Consider the following 22,856-nt stretch of genomic DNA (forward strand, 5'->3'; position numbering starts at 1 on the left):
ACTAGTACCCAATCCCCATCTTGTATGGTTCTTGGTCTCAGTCTATGTCTTTTGTCAAACCGTTTCTTGTTTTGTATCCTTGCTACCCTTAACTTTGCAATTGTTGCCTCTATGTCTTCTGACTTTCTTTCCAACTGTCTAACGCGTAAGGCCAACAACTCCTCTCGATTCAGCTCCTCCTCCCAAGGTAGCACACTCCATGTGACTGTCATCTCTTCTATCGGCATGATAGGTTTTTGACCATACATCAATTCTGCAGGCATATATCCTAAAATAGCACTATGAGTTGTTATGTCGGGCCACAAAGCATAAGGGAGCAATCATGGCCACTCTTTTACCTTCTCTCCACATGCTTTTGCCAATGCCTTCACAATAGGTGGGTGACCTCTTTTATTTTTTCCATTTCCTTCAGGGTTGTAGGCTGAAGTTAAAGCAAGATTTATCCCCAACTGTGCAAAGAAATCATGAGCTTCATCTGCATCCAACTCACCCCTATCTGCTATAATTTTTCTCACATAGCCATACCGACAAAAGATCTCTTCTAAGAGAAAAGTACACACAACATTTGTTGTCTTAGTACGTAAATCTTTCCCTTCCACTTGATTAGTCAAGTCTTCACGAGCAAGCACAAGATACTTCATTTGCCAAAGACCTGTAGGCATTGTGACCAAATCCACCACCCACTTAAAATGAAGAGATAATGGATATGTGGGTTGCAATCCATCTTGATGTCTCACAGATGAATACATTTGACATGTCATACATGTTTCCACAAAGTGAGCAATATTCTTATACATACCCTGCCACCAATATCTTTCTTTGATCTTTGTAAAAGTACCCCAAATACCTCTATGACCAGCCCACAAGCTTTCATGAAATTCTTGCATTACTTTTACTTGTGAAGCTCTGTCACCCAAAACTCACAATGGCATACCCTGTTTCTTTTTAGCATGTTTCCATAAGTATCCATCTTTTTAAAAAAACCCATACGCTTTCCTCTTGATTTTATTAAACTCCTCATCTGACCATTCATCTCTCTTTGTTAATGTACTAAGGTATTGACCAATTCTCACCCACTCTCCTGTATATTTGTCTTCCAGAAACACTTCTACACAAGATACAAAACATCTAAAGTGTCTTCTCTTTGTTGTCCAAGCTTCTGTTAATGCTGTAGCAACACCTTGCATTGCTAAATTCACTCTTGCAACATCATTTTCAACCATAAGAAAGTCATATTCTTCCTCCTCATCCATCATCCCATCTTCATTCTCTTAACATGCTCAAGATAACCTGTCTGCCACTGGGTTATCTCTTCCTGCAATATGCTAAAATTCAGGGTTCAAAGATTTGATGTATGCAATCCATCGGAGCATAGCAATGTCTGGAGTAGCACAACTAGTAATCATACCCAATACCGACAAACAATCGGTCTCAATGACTACATGAGCACCCATAAAATACTCCTTATCACATTTAAGGACTGTCACAATTCCCCATAATTCTCTTTTAACATGTGGATATCTTCTCTGTTCTTCAATCAATACTTTAGCACCAAAGCGAATTGCATATCTTTGTCTTTCCTCATCATCTTGCCCAATTGCCCATCCAATCCCGATTGGGCTTATATCAACAGTAATAATGATAGGCTTTCCATGTGAATAGTCAGCCTTTCTCAATGTAGGAGCAGATTTTAAGAGTTGCTTCAATTTCTTCATTGCTTTCTGATGCTTCCTTTCCTAATGAAATTTCTGACATTTTCTTAGAAGCTAATAAAGAGCATCGGCTACATGTGCAAAGTGAGGGATCCATATCAAATAGAACACACATGCTCCCAAGAATCTACGCACCTCTGATACATTCGTGCATACATCTTGCATTCTATCAATCCCATCTATTTTTGCTGGTGATGGCCTTCGCCCATAAGGCCTACACATATGCCCAACAATCAAAACCTCAACTCCAAAGACAGAATTTTGTCCAGAAAGAGTTAAATTCACCTCTTCTAGACGTGCCAAAATCCTCTCACAATCCACATTATGGTTTGCAACAAACTGTCTGCATCCATGAGCATCCATCTCTTCATTCTTTTCATCCACTGCACACCCTTTGATTTAAACATCATCCAAGAAGGGCATAGTCAATTATGGTATAAAATCCCTGAGTACCCTATTCATAGCATTTGTCATGTGTGCCACTAAGTTTGTTGCACCCTATGGGAGAGTACACATCCGTACTAACCCCAAAGGAGTCTTCATGGTTGTGATATCCCTGCTTTCAATTGCAAGCTGAAAGTAATCATAACCCGAGTAAAGATCACCCAAAGAATAGATCGCTCTGCCTGCAAAAGCCTCTACAAATTCATCAACCATAGGACCTGCACCCACATTTCTTATGGTCACTTTATTGACTGGTTGCATGTCTTGAATAAATCTCAAAGCCCCATTCTTTTTGGGCACAGTAAACCAACTATTTGAGTACGAGGCTGAAGAAAGCTCCAAGATCTTCATGCGAATCTTTTCATTTAGCAAATCCATTAGCTTTGGCAAGTAAGCTTTAGGCACTAGAATAAACCTCAAGTTCCATGGTACATGTGGCACACTAAATATGACCGTAGGAGACAACATTTGGATCCACACAACCTATTTTACTTGGCTAAAATGCAAATGTCTTCCCATGTCTAGCCAACATCCACAGTCTCTCTCAGCAGGCAAAAGAAACCCTTCTACACCAACTTTCAATTCCTGTAATGTTTCAGATGTAAACTGATGGCCTATATCTTTAGGATCCCGTAAGCTTGGTTGCCTTGACACTTTTTCATACATACCCTCACTCTCTGGTGGAAGTGGCAAAGCAATTGGTTTCACCTTTTTGTCAATTGTCTTATACTTTGTCTCCACAAGTGCTGTAATCCTTCCTGCTGAGCAAACAATGCTATAAGATCATACATATCCAAAGAACATACTGAAAACACTCTGTTTTCAGCCTCATTTTCTGCATGTATAGTTGCTAAAATTTCAGCCATAGTGTCAGTAATATTCAGTCCATAAAAGATGCATGAAATGCCATCATTTTTAGCTAACAACCCCAATGCTCTCAATTTCTTAGTAACCCATTTCATAGATATGCGTTCAGCCTACACATAGCTTCCATAGGCTTAAACCAACATGAACTGTTTGCTATAAATTGAGAATTACCAATAGTAAATACATGCTTCATTTCATCAAGAGGCGAGTACACCCACTGAACAGCACTACTGTAGCCCCGCATTACAACAGTGAATGAAAATTTAGGTCTTTGAATTCCCTTGCATTTTGAACCAAAGGAGACTCTTGAAGCATATCTCGATTTCTAGGATGATTAACACAAATAGTAAGAAATTGGATTGCTTTTCTCCCATCCTTGCTTCTGACTCTTGCATAAGCAGAATTATCATCAAGCACCTTTGTTTCCAAATGCACACCTGTAATATAGGGCTGTCCCAAAATCATTGCTTATGAGGAATTATCTTGCACAAAGAAGTGTTGCTCTTCCTGTACATCACCAATCATCACTTTTATATTAGGACATGCAGCATAGAGCTCCCCTGAAGAATTATTTGTAGCCCTCATTCACCAACCATGATCAATGTCTACAGGCCAAGCACCATTGTCATACAATCCACGCTCAGTGACATTTATCTCAGACCCATGGTCAAGTAAAGCAACACAAGGAGTTTCACGCTCCCCTATTTTCACTACCGTTTCAGTGGTAGCTCTAGTCCAATGATTTCTTGTGTAGTGACTTCGAGGAATAAATCCTAGAGTCTCTTCTCCATATTGTTGCATTTTCCTTACTCCACCATGCATATTGCTACAAGACAATGCATTTTCAGCCACTTTCTTCTCTTTCCCACATGTTGTCCATTGATTAGTAGCATCCTGCATAGACAATACTGTACTTACTTCATGCTCATATTCAGCCCGAATACCCAACAAACCAGTTTCCTCTTCAAATTGCAGCAAAATGCACTAGTGGTATCACCAAGAAATTGACACTTCCTTTTAGGTTTGTCAATGATCTCATCATGAAATTCTCGCTTGGCAATGCCAAGCACCTCTCCCAAGGTAAATTCCACCCGATTGTTTAAGATCCGTTCTTCAAGAACCTTCTTAAGATCTACGGCTATCTCAATGTCAGATTGCAACTTATATCATGGCTGCTTACCCTTCTTTTTGCCCTCTTGTTTGTTATCATGTTTTTGCTCGTGCTGACCTCTTCCATAACATGCTTGGGAGGTGGCTGATTTGCAGCTTTATGCTGATCCACACTTCTTCTTGTCATTCTTTTAGATGTCCCTGCAATATCTTCATCTCTTTTTCGTTTTTCTTCCACAAGTACGTTCGTGTTTTGTACCTTTGCCAAATATGCATACACTGAATATGCATCTACCAGTGATTCCCAACCAGTTATACCACGAACATCTTGCCTTGCATGAGACATTTCACTATCAGTGACCTTTCTCTTTTCAGCTGCATGTAAAGCATGTGTCCATATTCCAGCCTTTGGATCAACCATCACTTGGCCATGCATTCTATCCAACTGTAGACCAAAAGTAGAAGCATGTACCCCCGCATAAGCATTTCGGATAGCCAAGTCTTCCAAGAACTTCTGCATACCTCCCTTTCCAAAATTCAAAGCAAGAGGCAATCATGTTTCTTGTGCATGGATCTTACCATCTTTCCAAAAGATAAGCTGTCGTGCCAAGGCCTCCTAATAGGCAGCACAATCCTTTCTCTCGTGCTGCAAACTGTCACACCACATACATCTTTTTCCAGGCTTAAGGGCTGCTGCCCGTCCCCTTTTCTCTTGTCTTTTTTCGTTCAATTTTGCAACCTTCAATAGAAGATCTCTCATGCCTTTGACCAATTCATCTAAGACATCTTCCCTAACAGAGGGAATAATAGTAGGTACAGCCATAGGGTTAGCCACAGAAGTAGGTGGCTTACTGGATACATCAACCATCTTGCCCGTAACAGTGGGCAAGCTAGAGACATGCAATCTTTCTCTTCTTCTATGCTTCTTCACAAGTGCAGTAATGGCTTCCTTGACATGTCTCCGCTTTGTTTTCAAACCTGTCTCTGTAGTCTGATCCTCCAGCAAATCATCAAGCTTCTCTTGAAGCTTAGGATCAATTGCCTGTAGAAACAATTCAATTTTCTGACTTGCAAGAGCTTGTTGTTCTGTGAGATCCAACTGCTCAAATCGACTTTCAAATTCTCTTAACAATTCTGTAGCCACAAGACCCTTATTGGGTTGTATAACCCACTCCTGAAAAGTCTTGCGCATAATCAAACTGGTGTCCTCAATGTAAAATTCTTCCTTGAGTGTCTTCTTGAAGGCTACCTAGTATGCATCCTGCAAGTATAATTCAGTAATCCGTGCATTCAGTTCATGAACAGTAACACATACAAAATACCGGCTCCATGTAGATTGAGCCACCCCAAAGAATTCCATCTTCTCAGCATAGGTATATACATATGCAGATACATTCCTACCATTGAATAACTTCACCTCACGCTCAACTGCTTGCAAAGCATTCATCACAACACTTTTTGTTTGAGCTGAAGCTTGCATCACCTGTTGTTGTTGTTGTACCTGCATAAGCATATTCATATTTTGCACCAACTGTTGCAAAACATCACTAGGGAATGTATTTGAAGATTCTCCTATCTTGTCTTTCCTTGTTCTGATGACCTTTCACATCAGGTTCACTATTGTCGAAGGGGTTTTTGTCGAAAGGTCGAATCCACCGGGGATCAGAAGTAGAAGGAAGTAGAGATAGGAGATGGAAGAGAAGATAGAGAATACCCAAGTGGTAAACACTACAAAGACAATTCATAATGAATTGAATCAATATGTATTGAAAGAACCTGGAATCTTCGCACTACTCAGAAGCAATCTCCAGCCATTAGATCTCCTAGAGCTTCTTCGTAGAACAAAATGTGCATAAAAATTAGCTCCTTCTCTGCTACTCGGAACCCAAATTTGATGGCTCCGTCGGCTCCGAAAGGGGGGTAGAACTCCATGACACCTACTCACGGATCTCCCAGATCACTCCTTCTTCTTCTTTCAGTTTAATTTGTAGTTTTCAACCTTTTTACAACAATCGCGACGCGCCCGATTTCGTCAATCTGTCCCTCTTGTGAAAATCCCCTAATTGACTGAAAAAGCAACTAGCTTTTTGCATGCCATCCCAATCTAGAAGTTTTTTTCTAACTTTTTTGGATTTTTTATAATAAATAATATCAAAAATAGGCTAAAATTATCCAAAAATCTAGTATTTTCAGATAATCCATGCAACTCACACTAGTACTAATGGCTCAGATCACATTGACTCTCTAGATCAATAAAGAAGTCGGATGATGATGCATTCCATACTTTTTCACACTGTGTCCTCATAACATCACGACAGCATTTCTTTCCCTTTCCCTACGAAGAGGGTGGCCACATGCATCTTTTTTTCTCGTAGCCGCAAACCTATAGCCATCCCGCGGGATTATCCCCCACTCGAAAACTCAACTCTCTACGCAATCGGCCCCACTAATCGAGCACAATATGTGAGAGTCTTCTGCAACTCGCAAAGATTGAGGATGGACCCCAAGCGAAAAATGACGTGCGTGGATGAAAACCCCACAACGAGCAATGAAGCCCCAGGCGAGGACAACACTGCCCATCCAACCACGGTACCGATCGTCGTAAGTAATGTATTTCCAAATTGATAAATGCTTACTTTGATTCCCGCAACTCAAGCAAGAGTTGAATACATTAAAGAAAGAGAAGATGTCTATCAATGAGTATGCACTGAAGGTAAGAAGCATTGGAGATGCGTTGGCAGCGATTGATGCAATGCCCGATGATGATGATTTAGTGTCGTCTACCTTGGGTGGACTTAACAATGAAAAGGCTTGGAAGTCTTTTGTAACTTCCGTATATGTCAGAAATCCATTTCCAGATTTCGATGAGTTGGTCTCCCTTATGATCACTGAAGAGATCAACATGCAGAGTGAGACATCTAAAAAAAGTGGTGAACAGGTCCAAGCTTTCTACTCCAGTTCAGGAAGGGGACGTGGCAGGTTCTCTTCAAGAGGCCGTGGTACAGGACGTGGTAGTGACAACCAGCAAAACAGACTGAATGAGCAATTTGGCGATATGCATGTTTCAGGAGGTCGTGGTAACTTTAGAGGCAGGGGGAGCTTTAGAGGAAGAGGTGGATGGCAAAACAGAGGCTCTAACAATTCTGGTATTGTGTGTCACTACTGTGGCAAAACAGGTCATATTACAGCCCAATGTTATGCTAAGAAAGATGATATCCGCAGTGGTAAGTTGCAGCAAGGAAACTATGCATCGTCTTCAGGACAGAATGAAGACAAAAATGAACGTTTGTTTGTTATGCAGCATATGTTGAATGCTGTTACGGGAAAGGGAACACATGAAGATGTTTGGTATGTTGATTCATGTGCATCCAATCATATGACCAGCCATGCAGAATGGTTTGGAGAGATGCAGAATTTGCAAAATGCAGGTTATGTGCAGACGGGTGATGATTCATGCCACCCAATTTCACACATTGGAAAAGTTCCCTTGTCCTTGCATGATGGTAAGACAAAGAGTCTTTCAGATGTATTACATGTGCCATCTATTACAAAGAACTTGGTGTCAGTCGGTCAAATGGTAGAGCAAGGGCTGCAAGTTAGATTTAATGCAAAGGGCTGCTTTGTAGAAGACTTCAATGACAAGTGCAGGTTGGTAGCAAAGGGAAGTAGAGTTGGATGTATGTTTACTCTGGATGCTGGAATTCCTACTATGAATGCTACTATGTATGCCAAAGGAAAAGGTGTTGTTGCAGACATTGAAATTTGGCACAAACGCATTGGACATGCAAATGTACATAGGCTGACATTAATGCAGTCCAAAGGGTTGGTTACAGGTTTGCCTACATTTAGAGTTGCAGAATTTCATAAGGTATGTGAAGCATGTCAGTTTGCTAAGCAGACAAGACAACCCTTTTCACATGATAGAGATGTAAGCATAAATATCCTTGATGTTGTGCATACAAACATTTGGGGGCCTACACAAAATGTATCTCTTGGAGGCAGTTTATACTTTGTCACATTCATTGATGATTGTTCTAGAAAGCTGTGGGTATATTTCATGAAGGAAAAGAGTGAAGTGTTTGAGCACTTTAGAACTTTCAAGGCTGCAGTTGAAAGAGAAACAGGCTTGAAAGTAAAGTGCTTGAGGTCAGATGGAGGGGGAGAGTACCTCTCAAATGAGTTCAGTGATTTTCTGAGGTCTCATGGAATAAAGAGACAGTTCACATGCAGGTATACCCCACAGCAAAATGGGGTTGCAGAAAGGAAAAACAGGCATATTGCAGAAGTTGCACGTGACTTGATGGCTGAAAAGAATATGCCTAAGCATTTCTAGTCTGAGGCTGTTCATACTGTTGTTTATATTGTGAACAGAACTCCCACAGCTGCAGTTCATGGTATGACTCCCGAAGAATGTTTTACAGGTAAGAAGCCTGATGTTTCACACTTGAAAGTGTTTGGCTGCATTGCGTATATTCATGTGCCAGATGAGTTGCGGAAGAAACTGGATCCAAAGGCTGAAAAGTGTGTCTTTATTGAATACTCTTTAGAGCAGAAAGGGTATCGCTGTTATAACCCTGTCACATGTAAGTTCAGAGTGAGCAGGGATGTCATCTTGATGAAATGGGCAGTTGGTATGCATCTAGTGGTGATGCATTGGATGATGATGATGATCATGACACTCATGTGCAGGTTGAAAAGCAAGAATCACGGACTCTTAGTGGACCAGAGACATCATTTGGTAGTCCTTGGTCTGGGAGACTAAGGAGTACCTCTACATCTTCAGGTGCATCTAGCAGCACTACAGGTAAAGACAAAGGAAAGAATAAAGTGTCAGATGGCATTGATGCAATTCTTGATGGAGACTCTAGTGGCTCAGAGAGCTTGGATGATGAGCTTGTCATTCCTTCAGTGAGGACTCCAGGTGTGCAGAGAGCACGCGTCAATGCAAAGACTCCATTGAGTGATCCAGTGGTACGTAGGTCTAGCAGGGTGAGATACCCTGTTAAAAGATTTGGTTTTGAAGGTTATGCAGCTCACCATTATGCTTACATGGTGAAACTAGTTGAGGATGTTGAGCCCACTTGTTTTGAGGATGTTGTTGGTCATACTCATTGGGTTGCAACAAATGGATATGAAGAATGCCTTCTTGCATGGTGATTTGCAGGAAGAAGTGTATATGGATCAACTAGCAGGTTATGAAGATTTAGAGCATCCCACGTATGTGTGCAGGTTGAAGAAGGCACTCTATGGGCTCAAGCAAGCACCTAGAGCATGGTCTGACAAGATCAGAGAGTATCTTGTCAATATTGGCTTCTATGTTTCTGATGCTGATCACTCACTTTATGTGAGAAAGGGAGATGCAGGTTTGGTCATCATAGTCATCTATGTGGATGACTTGATTATTACAGGTGATAGTGATAGTGGGACTGTTGAAGTCAAGGATTTTTTTAAGAAGAAGTTTGAGATGAAGGATTTAGGTGAGCTAAGATACTTCCTTGGCATTGAGGTGATCAGATGTGATGATGGTATATGGCTCTCCCAAAGACAGTATGGCTTGGATATGTTGTCCAAGTATGGTATGACAACATGCAAACCACTTTCAGTTCCATTGGAGCAGAATGTAAAGTTGAGTGCTGATGCTGGGGATGAGATAGAAGACCCTACTATGTTCAGGAGGATAGTGGGGAGTTTGATCTATGCAAACCACTTTCAGTTCCATTGGAGCAGAATGTAAAGTTGAGTGCTGATGCTGGGGATGAGATAGAAGACCCTACTATGTTCAGGAGGATAGTGGGGAGTTTGATCTACATGACCATTACAAGGTCAGACTTGAGCTACGCTATTGGTCTTGTGAGTCAGTTTATGCAAGTACCTAGAAAGCCACACTTGGATGCAGTCAGACGCATATTGAGATATGTAAAGTCCACATTACATTATGGACTTTTCTATGAGGCAGGTACAGATATACAGGTGTTTGGATACACAGATGTAGATTGGGCTGGTAGTATGTCTGATAGAAGATCTACCAGCGGATACATGTTCTCTCTTGGTAGTGCAGCAGTTGCTTGGAGCAGCAAAAAGCAGTCTACAGTTGCTTTGTCGAGTACAGAGGCTGAGTATAGAGGTGCTGCTATTGCAGCATGTGAGGTAGTATGGCTGCAAAAGTTATTGGCTGATTTAGATGTGCAGGTGGAAGGTGCAGTTGTCATTTATTGTGACAACATGAGCAGTATACAGTTGGCTAGGAACCCTGTGTTCCATGCGAGGACAAAACATATTGAGGTACACTACCACTTTGTGAGAGAGAAGGTACTAGCAGGTGAGATTGACTTGGTGTATGTCAGCACACAGGATCAGATAGCTGACATCTTCACGAAGGCATTGGGTACAGAGAAGCTTCAAAAGTTTCGAAGCTTACTTGGAGTTGCAGAGATGCAGTTGAGCTTGAGGGGGAGTGTTGAGATGACAAGCTCAACACATGCGGGCATTGATGATGGACCGCCTGATTAGATGGGTCCACATGTCTACACTTAGCACATCGGTGGTCATTATGACTCTCACATGGCCACTGACTCATTACTTATTTTATTCAGGTTGTTACACCTATTTACAGTTGGCATAGTTATAGCGCCAGTCGACTAGTTTAGTTGGTTATGCATTGTTTGACTTAGTAGGCCACTTTCCTTTATGTTGTATCTTATCTATACTTTGTGTACATTGAAAAGAGTGTGGAAGAAGAAGAAGAAACCAGCAAGAAAACGTTTTGGCCTCCATCTCTCTTCTTGTCTCTTGAGTGAGCTTCTCCTTGTGCATTTTGTGTGTGTTCGGCGCAGCATCTTGAGCAAGTCCCCCCACACACGATTCTTGACACACTAGGGGTCAATAATGACAAGTTGTCATGGGGAATAAATGAATGTTTTCCTGAAAGATGATATTAGGTTGATTGCCTTGATTATGCTTGATTCTTAATTGGATTAATTAAGGAAGGATATTTTGCATGTGTGGATCATCTCCAAGGTCACGCCGCGTTTCAACCCAAGACGGCATTGCTCGATTCATGGGTCGAAGATCGAGTGGTGAAAAGGCCAACCATGGAAAGTTGTGTCTCACTCCTAGGTCGCCTGGGGTCAGTGGAGCTCTGGACACCCCTTGCCTAGATCGCAACAGAGTTGTGAACTGCCACAAGCCCAATGTCTAGGGCGTTGGAAGATCCTATTCTAGATAAAGGATTGAAATTATGGTGCCATGTGATTTGGACTAGTTACTTCAGTAGGGAAAAAGGGGTACTTTTGTTAGACAGAAGGGATACATAATTTCTCTTGTATGGGCAGGAGACAAAGATTAACTAGAAAATAAGTTAAGGAACTTGTTTGACAAAAGGACTGCTTGCACTGTTTTCGTGTCTGTGCTGTAAATTACGCAAATGAACCATGTTCCCTGAAAGGCTTAATTAAGGAAGCTGATTTTAAAAGTTACCATAAATGTGATAGGACCTAATTAGAAAATTAAAGCTATCAAGGAAAGTGAGTGGTCATAACCCCAATGGGTTTGTCCTACGGCAGGGTGGTCCCAAAGACCCGGGAGGCTTCTCACAAGGTTTTATCATTGTTCGACTTTAGGTATTGTTAAGTTAGAACCCGATTCATGCTGTTTTAGGGAACCTGTATGGGACTATGCCCTACGAGCAAAGAGGTTGAGTGGCACATCCCTCTCATTTCCCATTCTCTTTGAACCAAGTGTGGTATGGATATGCTTTAGCTTGGGTATCTCTGTATAAAGTAGGATATCTAAGACCCGATGCTAGAATGTTGTCAGGAGACCTTGAACTCTTGAAATCCAAATTCCAGGTCGATCCTAGTGGGTTTGACCGCGAACGTTCTGTTGCAAGGTGGACTCGGGAAACCCTAGGCGACAAACTCTGTGACATTCCATAGGAGTGGTGGGCGGTGTCGCTTAGATTTGTCTCTCAATGGACCACTAAAAACGTGCTTGGGCAGTCGATAGGCGGGCACGTTACAGTTGGTATCAGAGCCAAACCTCATAATAATATGGGATTGATTTAATATATGGTTTGTAGACATATCCTAAACAAAATAACCTAAGTGGCATGGTTTGATTGCCATGCACCTTTTGCACCTACAAATGCTGACATGCAAGAAAAGAAATTCCTTCTCAAGTAAATTAAGGCACCCGAGTTTGATGGAGAAGGGATAGATGTCGTAGCAGAAGTGGAGATATGGATTGAGTTGATGGATAACTATTTATTTGCTACAGAAACTGCCTCTATCAATCAGGCAATGATAGCTAAACTTAAATTAGTCGACCAAGTTTGGTTATGGTGGAAGCAATGGTGCAAGGATCAAGGTGTTTCTAAAGCCACTGTTACTTGGGCTCAGTTGAAAGATACTGTATGCGGACGATACCTTCCACCAACCTACCAAACTTTGAAGATGAATGAATTCTTCAAGCTCAAGCAGTTGGAACTAACCTTGGAAGCCTACTACTCAAATTTTGTGACCCTACTAAAATATGCACCGTCTATGGATATTGCGCAACAAGTATCCAAGTTTTACTATGGCTTGAACACTCCTCTTAAACCACCATCTTGAAGCAATGCGTCCAATAGACTTGCAAGATGCATTATTTCCAGTGAATCCAATCATCCAAGAACTTAAATTGGGCGTGTAGTAAAGATGATTTCTGACATCAGGACAAGACATGCCATACGTGCGAAGAGATAGGGCACATCCGTAGGAGATGTCCCTACCGTCAATGCTTCCACTGCAATGAGCTAGGACACATCCAAGCTGATTGTCTTGACTTAAATCCTGAACCCCCAAGGAAACGAAGCTACACAAGTGCAGTCTATGGAAATATAGAGGAGTCAGATAAAGACGAAGGCCTAGATCCTACTACACCTTTTCAAGATGATTCAAAATCCTAGAAGTTCTACCGACATGTAACACAAATTGTATGGGAATAAACTTTACTCTTGTAGCTATAGTTAACCCGAGTAATACGAGTTGCATCAATTTTGAGCCTAGAACTTGCAAATGATTAGAGATACTCTAGCAAGGAATGCCAGTTATAAGTTGCAATGAATTTTCCTTAAGTGTTCTTCTCGACTAATATAGATTAAGTCTTGCCAGAATGTTGAAGTTTGGGAGTACTCTTTAATACTACAAGCAAAGCTAATTGTCCATGGACCTCAGTCCAGATCTAATAAGAGGACAATTCAAAAACAAAGTTTCCTTAATAAAGGACCACTTCAATCTGCCGAAAGGATCCTAGGACAGTTTGCTTTAAAGAAGAAAATCCTACCAAAGACAACTAAGAATCTTGTGACTCCAAATGATAAAGCTTTGCACTATTTTTATTACAAGGAGTTACGTCATTTCAAAAGGAAATGTCCAAAGCACCCTAAACACCGACGCCCCAAGTGCCACAACATTCGACATAACTACGTTAATTGACCCAAAAGGACTCAAAGAAAACTTGAACTTACAAGGAATGAAATTGTATAAGCTCGATGATCCAGAATATACTAGATACTTAGAAAATACCTAGAAGATACCCATGAGATGTAACTACAATAAACTTTTTCCTTGTAATCTAGACTCGGATATATCTAATGCAATAAGTTGTTGTTTCAAAAGACCGCATGCTTATGAGTAATCAAAGTAGCGCAGTGAATGCATGGTGTGTCCTAATCCACAGGCCCTAAGCCCCATTAATGCTTGTCTTCCCCAGTTCTTCCGAGATAAGGACATCTTGAGTTCTCTAAGGAGGAGAGGATGTAATGTCCCCTCCTGCATGCATAGAACCCCCCCTTAGAAAATTAGAAAAAATATTGCAATTTTTTTATGATTCCCCCATGTCGTCGCGCGAACAGGTGGCCAAGGGAGGAGGGGGGAAGGAAAAGGATGACGGCGCCGTCAGCGGAAAAGAAGGATGGCGTGGGGGGGAGACATCACGAATGACGATGCCGAGGAAGGAGTGGGGGAGGAAGGTGGTGACGTAGATGATGGAGGAGACGATGTTGAGGTCTTGAAGATAACTAACAATAACGAGGGGAGGGAGGCCATGTGTGCCACCTCACTTCTCTCTCCCCCCCAATCGTAATGAAAATATATATGAAGTCGTAGAGGAGGGGCCAAGACGATGCAGGGAAGAAGAGGGAGAGAGAGAGAGAAGAGGAGGAGGAGAAGAAGAAAAGGAAGAGAGAGAAGAAGAAGAAGAGAGAAGAAGGGAAGAAGAAGAAGAAGAAGAAGAGAGAGGGAGAGAGAGGAGAAGAAGAGAGAGGGAGAGAGAGGAGAAGAAGAGAGAGGGAGAGAAGAAGAAGAGAAGGAGAAGAAGAAGAAGAGAGAGAGGAGAAGAAGAAGAGAAGAGGAAGAAGAAGAGAGAGAGAGAGAGAGAGAGAGAGAGAGACACACACACAGAAGGAGAGAGGTGAGAAGATAGGGAGACAAAAAATAAGAAGAAGAGGAAGAAGAAGAAGAAGAAGAAGAAGAGGGAGAGAGAGAGAGAAAGAAGAAGAAGAGGGAAAAAGTGAGAGAGAGATAGAGAGAGAGAGAGGAAGAGAGATTCTTTCCCTTCCCCTCTGAAGAGGGTGGCCACACCCATCTTTTTCCCTCATAGCCGCAAACCTATACCCCTCTCGTGGGATTATCCCCCACTTGCAAACTCAACTCTCTCCCCAATCGGTCCCACTAATCGAGCACAAGGTGTGAAAGTCTTGTGCGACTCGGAAAGATTAAGGATGGCCCCCAAGCGAAAAATGATGCACGTGGATGGAAACCCTACAATGAGCAATGAAACCTCGGGCGAGGACATTACTAACCATCCAACCACGGTACCAATCATAAGTAACGTATTTCCAAATTGATAAATGCTTACTTTGATTCACGCATGAGATACATTAGACCCATGTTATACCATATAGGAATAGAACATTAAAAAGGATAAACTGCATCACAAGTGTTCGAAGGATTGAATTTTCCAAATGTGCATGACAAAAGAAGTCAATTGTATTTAGATACCATGCGATGAATTCATAAACAACATTTACGGCTTCAAGCATGTCCTTGCAATAGTAGGTGTGTTTTCCTCACTTTGAAGGTAGATGTTGCAACTTGCATGCTTGAAGAATTGCATGGTAAACAGCTTAGTCTAGAAAATAATCATTATCAAAGCTCTAGACCGTTGTCCAAGCTCTTGTTAATAGCTTATGTTTGATAGATTGGGAGTCTTGATGTTGTGCGTAGTTAACACAAACGATGATCATAAGGGCTAAAACTGAGATGCCTTGAGATCCGTCCAATAGCTACGATGTTATCAGTCCTATTTAGGGACTAGAATAGATACAAACAACTCTAGGCCTCAAAGGCAAATGAAGAGCTCAAGGGTTAGGAAACCCTAAGTCAAAGGAAAGACCGATGCTTTTGCACTCGTTAGGAAGAAGGTTCAGTTATTAATCAAAGTAAGGGATTATTAGAACTCATGTCTTGAGCAATGTTAAAACTTCGACATATGTCCTAGCCGAATGGAGGAAGTGTTAAGTAAGTTTTGCATGGAATCGCTTAGATCCCAAGGGGGAGAGCAAATACACAATGGAAAGGTTATCGCGGCTATTTCTGCAATGTTTGGAAAAGGAAACCATTGATCAAATAACATCCTAAATGCTTTTGTATTAAAACTAATTGTGGAATGTGATTTGGATGATTATTCCAAGTGTTTGTATTTGATGGTTAATGCACACCACGGGTCAATAATGGCATGTTGCCATTGGGAATAAAGGAATGTTTTCCTGGAAGATGATATTAGGCTGATTGCCTTGATTGTGCTTGATTCTTAATTGGATTAATTAAGGAAGGATATTTTGCACGTGTGGATCATCTCCAAAGTTACGCCACATTTTAACCCGAGAGGGCATTGCTCGATTCACGGGCCAAAGGTCGAATGGTGAAAAGGCCAACCATGGAAAGTTGTGTCTCACTCCTAGGTCGCCTGGGGTCAGTGGAGCTCTGGACACCCCTTGCCTAGACCGGAACTGAGTTATGGACTGCCATGAGCCCAACGTCTAGGGCGTTGGACGATCCCATTCTAGATAAAGGATGGAAATTATGGTGCCATGTGATTTGGACTAGTTACTTCAGCAGGGCAGAAGGGGTACTTTTGTTGGATAGAAGGGATACATAATTTCTCCTTTATGGGCAGGAGGCAAAGATTAACTAGAAAATAAGTTAAGGAACTTATTTGACAAAAGGATTGCTTGCATTGTTTTCGTGTCTGTGCTGTAAATTACGCGAATGAACCCTGTTCCCTAAAGGCTTAATTAAGGAATTTGATTTTAAATGTTACCATAAATGTAATAAGACCTAATTAGAAAATTAAAACTATCAAGGGAAGCGGGTGGGCAGAATCCCAACGGGTCTGTCTTACGCTAAGGTGTTCCCAGAGAACTGGGAGGCTTCTCACAAGGTTTTATTGCCGTTCGACTTTAGGTATTGTTAAGTTAGAACCCGATTCATGTCGTTTTAGGGGACCGGTATGGGACTATTCCCTACGGGCAGAGAGGTTGAGCGGTGCATCCCTCTCGTTTTCCATTCTCTTTGAACAAAGTGCGGTATGGATCTGCTTTGGCTTGGGTATCTCTGCATAAAGTAGGATATCTAAAACCCAACGCTAGAATATTGTCAGGAGACCTTGACCTCTTGAAACCCAAATTTCAGGTCGATCGTAGTGGGTTCTCGGCCACGAATGTTTTGTTGTGAGGCGGACTCGAGAAACCCTAGGCAACAAACCCTGTGACATTCCACTGGAGTGCCAAGCGGCGTTGTGTTGCTTAGATTCGACCACTTAAAACGTGCTTGGGCAGCTGATAGGCGGGCACGTTACAACAATTGCATTGTAACCCTTCAAGATTGAGAGCAGGTCAATCGCCACACTTGATTCATTGTGAGTGAGAGATGAGGGGAAGCTCAACTCTATCCTTTTTTCCATAAGGCAAAATTTCATCTCCATTTCAATTACTAAATGAACATAAATGGAGTAATAAACATGCCTCAAACTCTGATTGAAATAGTTGCACCAAGCTTGGATATCAGCAAACTAAAATTTTGTAGTAGTGAAAGTGTTTTCCATGGTCTAAAATATTTTATTTCTCAAAGAAAAACTGCATTGAGATCCAGACCGATATACTTTAGGAAACAACTCATGCAACACTTGTAGCTTATCCTACATATAATTTTCATAGTGAGCTTCAATAACCCTTACGTGATTCCAGCTACAAGGTTGATAACAATTTTAGTATTTGACAAGCATTTAGCCTTGCGTTGTTATTACTATATTTTGTTCCTCGATCCTATTTGTGCTGCATAAAGAATCACTCTTACAATAATTCACATCCTATATTCCTTCCAAGATCAAATCTAGGGACATAAAATATTTTATTGATTATTTTATCTAACACCACAATGAATGTCAAAGAGCGTGTTAGGCAATAAATAATTAAAAACACATCTTGAGAGAAGCAAGTTGGTGGATTCCTAATGGATCCGACCTATTGCTAGGTGGTCTCAATAATCCGAGAGGTTTCCTTCAAAAGCACTAGAATCATATTGTTTAAATAAGAGTTGATTGATGACTTTTCCTAGGGTTTGGTCTTAGAACTCGATCATGTGTCATTATATGGGATCAGAGATGAGATTATGCCTTATGGGTAGAGGGGTAAAGTTGAGCTCCCCTTTATCTCTCACTCACAATGAACCAAGTGTAGCGATTAACCTGCTCTCAGTCTTGAAGACTTACAATGTAATTGCTTGGATTGAGCGCTAGAATGATGTTAGAGGACCTGCTCTTAGTCTTGAAGACTTACAATGTAATTGCTTGGATTGAACGTTGTCGTGATGTTATGAGGACACAGTGTTAAAAAGTATGGAATGCATCATCATCCAACTTCTTTATTGATCTAGAGAGTCAATGTGATTTGAGCCATTAGTACTAGTGTGAGTTGCATGGATTATCCGAAAATACTAGATATTTGGATAAATTTAGCCTATTTTTTATATTATTTATTGTAAAAAAATACAAAAAAGTTAAAAAAGCTTCTAGATTAGGATGGCATGCAAAAAGCTATTTGCTTTTTCAGCCAATTATGGGATTTTCACAAGAGGGACAGATTGATGAAATCGTGTGCGTTGCGATCGCTGTAAACAGGCGGAAAACTGCCAATTGAACTAAAAGAAGAAGAATGAGTGATCTGGGAGATCCGTGACCAGGTGTCCTATTGTTTTACCCCCCTTTCGGAGCCAACGGAGTGATCAGATTCGGGTTCCGAGCAACAGAGAGGGAGCTGTAATTTTGATGCACGTTTTGTTCTACGAAGAAGCTCCAGGAGATCTAATGCCTGGAGATTGCTTCTGAGTAGTGCGAAGATTCCAGGTTCTTTCAATACATATTGATTCAATTCATTGTGCTTTGACTTTGTAGTGTTTACCACTTGGGTATTCTCTATCTTCTCTTCCATCTCTTATCTCTACTTCCTTCTACTTCTAATCCTCGGTGGATTCGACCTTTCGACAAAAACCTTTCCATCATTGGTGAACCCGACGTGAAAGGTCGTCAGAAGAAGGAAAGACAAGATGGGAGAATCTTTGAATACATTCTCCGGTGATGTTTTGCAACTATTGGTGCACAATATAAATATGATTATGTAGGTACAACACCAACAACATGTAATGCAAGCTTCAGCTCAAACAGAAAGTGTTGTGATGAATGCTTTGCAAGCAGTTGAGCGTGAGGTGAAGTTATTCAATGGCAGGAATGTATATGCATGTGTACATACCTATACTCAGAAGATGGAATTCTTTGGGGTGGCTCAATCTACATGGAGCCGGTATTTTATACGCGTTACTGCTCATGAACTGAAACCACGGATTACTGAATTATACTTGCAGGATGCTAATTGGGTAGCCTTCAAGAAGACACTCAAGGAAGAATTTTACATTGAGGACACCAGTTTGATTACGCACAAGACTTTTCAAGAGTGGGTTTTATAACCCAATAAGGGTCTTGTGGCTACAGAATTGTTAAGAGAATTTGAAAGTTGATTTGAGCAGTTGGATCTTGCAGAACAGCAAGCTCTTGCAAGTCAGAAAATTGAATTGTTTCTACAAGCAGATTTGATGTTACTGCAGGAGGATTAGACTACAGAGACAGGTTTGAAAACAGAGTGGAGACATGTCAAGAAAGCTATTACTGCACTTGTGAAGAAGCATAGAAGAAGAGAAAGATTGCATGTCTCTATCTTGCCCACTATTACGGGCAAGACAATTGATGTATCCAGTAAGCCACCTACTTTTGTGGCTAACCCTATGGTTGTACCTGCTATTGTTCCCTCTGTTAGGGAAGATGTCTTAGATGAATTGGTCAAAGGCATGCAGGAACTTCAATTGAAGGTTGCAAAATTGGATGAAAAAGAACAAGAGAAAAGGGGACGGGCAGCAGCCCCTAAGCCTGGAAAAAGATGTATGAGTTTGCAGCACCAAAGAAAGGATTGTGCTGCCTATCAGGAGGCCTTTGCATGATAGCTCATCTTTTGGAAAGATAGCAAGATCCATGCACAACAAATGGGATTCCCTCTTGCTTTGAATATTGGAAAGGGAGGTATGCAGAAGTTGTTGGAAGACTTGGCTATCCGAAATGCTTAAGCAGCGGTACATGCTTCTACTTTTGGTCTACAATTGGATAGAATGCATGGCCAAGTGATGGTTGATCCAAAGGCTGAAATATGGACACATGTTTTACATGCAGTTGAAAAGAGAAAGGTCACTAATAGTGAAATGTCTCATGCAGGGCAAGACATTCGTGGCATAACTGGTTGGGAATCACCAATAGATGCATATTCAGTGTATGCATATTTAGCAAAGGTACAAAACACGGATGTACTTGTGGAAGAAAAACGAAAAAGAGATGAAGATATTGCAGGGACATCTAAAAGAATGATAAGAAGAAGTGTGGATCAGCCTAAAGCTGCACATTAGCCACCTCCCAAGGACAAAAAGAAGGACAAGCAGCCAGGATATAAGTTGCAATCTGACATTGAGACATCCACAGATCTTAAGAAGGTTCTTGAAGAACGGATCTTAAACAGTCGGGTGGAATTCACCTTGGGAGAGGTTCTTGGCATTGCCAAGCGAGAATTTCATGATGAGATCACTGACATAATTAAAAGGAAGCGTCAATTTCTTGGTGATACCACTAGTGCATTGCTGCAATTTGAAGAGGAAACTAGTTTGTTGGGTATTCGGGCTGAATATGAGCATGAAGTAAGTACAGTATTGTCTATGCAAGATGCTACTAATCAATGGACAACATGTGGGAAAGAGAAGAAAGTGGCTGAAAATGCATTGTCTTGTAGCAATATACATGGTGGAGTAAGGAAAATGCAACAATATGGAGAAGAGACTCTAGGATTTATTCCTCGAAGTCACTACATAAGAAATCATTGGGCTTGAGCTACCACTGAAACGGTAGTGAAAATAGGGGAGCGTGAAACTCCTTGTGTTGCTTTACTTGACCATGGGTCTGAGATAAATGTCATTGAGAATGGATTGTATGACAATGGTGCTTGGCCTGTAGACATTGATCATGGTTGGTGAATGAGGGCTACAAATAATTCTTCAGGGGAGCTCTATGATGCATGTCCTAATATAAAAGTGACGAAGGTGCTTGATGATGGTTCTGCTTATGCAAGAGTCAGAAGTAAGGATGGGAGAAAAGCAGTCCAATTTCTTACTATTTGTGTTAATCATCCTAGAAATCGAGATACGCGTCGAGAGTCTCCTTTGGTTCCAAATGCAAGGGAATTCAAAGACCTGGATTTTCATTAAGCACTGCTGTAATGCGGGGCTACATTAGTGTTGTTCAAAGGGTATACTCACCTCTTGATGAAACGAAGCATGTATTTACTATTGGTAATTCTCAGTTTACAGCAAATAGTTCATGCTGGTTTAAGCCTATGGAAGCTATGTTCAGGGCTGAACGCATATCTATGAAACGGCTACTAAGGAACTGAGAGTGTTGGGTCTGTTAGCTGAAAATGAAGGCATTTCAAGAATGTTTTATGGGCTGAATATTAATGACACTATGGCTGAAATTTCGGCAACTATACATGCAAAAAATGAGGCTGAAAACAGAGTGTTGTCAGTATGTTCTTTGGACATGTATGATGTTATAGCATTGTTTGCTCAACAGGAAGGATTACAATGGGTTGAAGTACTTATGGAGACAAAGTATAAGACAGTTAACAAAAAGGTGAAACCAATTGCTTTGCCACTTCCATGAGAGAGTGAGGGTATGTATGAGAAAGTGTCAAGGCAGCCAAGCTTACGTGATCCTAATGATATAGATCATCAATTTACATCTAAAACATTACAGGAATTGAAAGTTGGTACAGAAGGTTTCTTTTGCCTGCTGAGAGAGATTGTTTTATGTGGATGTTTGGCTAGACATGGAAAGGCATTTGCATTTCAGCCAAGTGAAATAGGTTGTGTGGATCCAAATGCTATCTCTCCTATGGTCATATTTACAGTGCCACATGTGCCATGGAACTTGAGGCCTATTCCAATGCCTTAAGCTTACTTGCCAAAGTTGATGGATTTGCTAAATGAAAAGATTCACATGAAGATCTTGGAACCTTCTTCAGCCCCGTACTCAAATCGTTGGTTTACTGTGCCCAAAAAGAATGGGGCTTTGAGATTTATTCAAGACATGCAACTGATCAATAAAGTAACCATAAGAAATGTGGGTGTAGGTCCTATGGTTGATGAATTTACAAAGGCTTTTGCAAGCAGAGCAATCTATTCTTTGGGTGATCTTTACTCGGGTTATGATCAGCAGTTTCAGCTTGCAATTGAAAGGAGGGATATCACAACCATGAAGACTCCCTTGGGGTTAGTACGGATGTGTACTCTCCCACAAGGAGCAACAAACTGAGTGGCACACATGACAAATGCTATGAATAGGGTACTCATGGATTTTATACCGCAATTGACTATGCCCTTCTTGGATGATGTTCCAATCAAAGGGTGTGCAGCAGATGAAAAGAATGAAGAGATGGACGCACATGGATGCAAACAGTTTGTTGCAGACCATATTGTGAATTGTGATAGGATTTTGACACATATAGAAGAGGCGCATTTAACTCTTTTTGGACAAAAGTCTGTCTTTGGAGTTGAGGAGGTTTTGATTGTTGGGCATATGTGTGGGCCTTATGGGTGAAGGCCATCACCAGCAAAAATAGATGGGATTGATAAAATGCAAGATGTATGCACGAATGTATTAGAGGTGCATAGATTCTTGGGTGCATGTGTGTTCTATTTGATATGGACTCCTCACTTTGCACATGTAGCTGATACTCTTTATCAGCTTCTAAGGAAAGGTCAAAAATTTCATTGAGAAAGGAAGCATTAGAAAGCAATGAAGAAATTGAAGCAACACTTAAAATCTGCTCCTACATTGAGAGAGTCTGACTATTCACATGGAAAGCCTATCATTATTACTGTTGATACAAGCCCAATCAGGATTGGATGGGCAATTAGGCAAGATGATGAGGAAGGGCAAAGATATGCAATTTGCTTTGGTGCTAAAGTATTGACTGAAGGATAGAGAAGATATCCACATGTTAAAAGAGAATTATGGGAAATTGGGACAGCCCTTAAA

Source organism: Lygodium microphyllum, chromosome 20 (assembly GCF_053477565.2).
Source record: "Lygodium microphyllum isolate KBCC chromosome 20, Lygodium_microphyllum_v1.1.10, whole genome shotgun sequence".
Taxonomy (NCBI): Eukaryota; Viridiplantae; Streptophyta; class Polypodiopsida; order Schizaeales; family Lygodiaceae; genus Lygodium; species Lygodium microphyllum.